This window comes from Arachis ipaensis, chromosome B09 (genome assembly GCF_000816755.2).
Source record: "Arachis ipaensis cultivar K30076 chromosome B09, Araip1.1, whole genome shotgun sequence".
Taxonomy (NCBI): Eukaryota; Viridiplantae; Streptophyta; class Magnoliopsida; order Fabales; family Fabaceae; genus Arachis; species Arachis ipaensis.
In genome coordinates this window covers 133757122-133758626 of record NC_029793.2, presented here as the reverse complement: position 1 = coordinate 133758626, position 1505 = coordinate 133757122, and positions in this window count along the sequence as shown.

Below are 1505 nucleotides of genomic sequence, written 5' to 3'. Positions count from 1 at the left end.
TTTTAGAATATAAGAGTGATAATATTATTATTTAAAAAATATATATATAAAAGAAAGGTATAAAAGAAAAAAAAATGGCTGCAAACATTGAAAACATTGCATCTTTCATTTTACCTTTATATAGATATATGTGACGGACTAACGACTCACTTAGGAGATGATTTCCACATGAATGAATTGAAAACATGGTGTTTTTGTAAAGGATAACTGTGATATAGTCCATCTTTTGGCAAGTATCTTTTTTATCGAAATAATTTATACTTTATCATTAAGAAAATAAAAGAAGTGAATATTTGCAAAAAATACTCTGGTATTTAAGTTAGTGAATAAATAATAAATTTTGTATATCTGTATATTAAAGATAATTTTTTACTTTTTTTTTTTATATTTGAAATGATGTATTAATGGTTATACTCTTCGAGTATTTTACTTAAATAGAGAATAATAACATATTAGGGTGTTATGATTACTTTGTTACTTATTATTGATAAATGATCTATAATGTTTATAGTCGAGTTATAATGTATAACCGAATTATAAAGGTCATATCATAGTACTCAAGTTTGGTCTGGTAATAATTTGATAAAGCAGATTGAATTTTAGATGATGAGTTATAATTTGACACTTTTAATTATACGTATAGAGCCCCCAATTTAACGTACTTTATAAAAAAATAAGTGAAAAAAAAAATATAAATAAGTAATTTTGAAGAAAGAAAAAGTCCTGTCATTGAATATAAAAAAAGCCACCGTTCTATTTTCCAATGTAATCAGGGCCGTTGGTTTGAAATGAAGCAATGATTATGGGTTTGTGATGGAACTAAACAGGTTTTATTAAATTTGACATTGTATTTATTTAGAATCTTGAAGGATTTTATAAAGGTAATTTCTCTTTTAAAAATGTGTTAGAAAAAGGAGTGATAAAAACATGAATAAAAGAGGTGAGTTGCAATTTCTGTTTATTGTACCTTCTTCTTTTTCTTTATTTTTGTTCTCTGAAAATGATAGTTGATAAAAAGAAAAAAGAAATACAAAAAGACGATAATGATGGTTTAAGTGGGTTAGTCAAGATATAAAAATCCGTGGGTCTTTATTCATGGATAAGAATAGTGTAGGTGAAATAGATGCATCAAAAATAGTGAGGGAAGGATCTAGGGTGCGGGTTGAATTATTACCATATAATAGAGTTGACCGACCGTGTTTTTCATAGAAAAAATGATTTTGAATATTTCTACATGTACAGTTGTGTACTGGAAGAGTTTCATGTGAAACTGTTATTTACTGAGTTTGAATGAGATGTGTTGAAACAATTGAACTGTGCTCCCTCTCAACTTCATCTAAATGGTTGGACTTTTTTAAAGTGTTTTTGAAAAGGAGTTTGGGTTATCTGAATAACTCTCCTGATTTTGCTATTTTCAAACGATATAAATCCTTCTTCAAAGATTTTTAAAAAAATGTTTCTTAAAGTAAAATCGATTGGTAGATGAATTTTTTTTTTTATCTAAA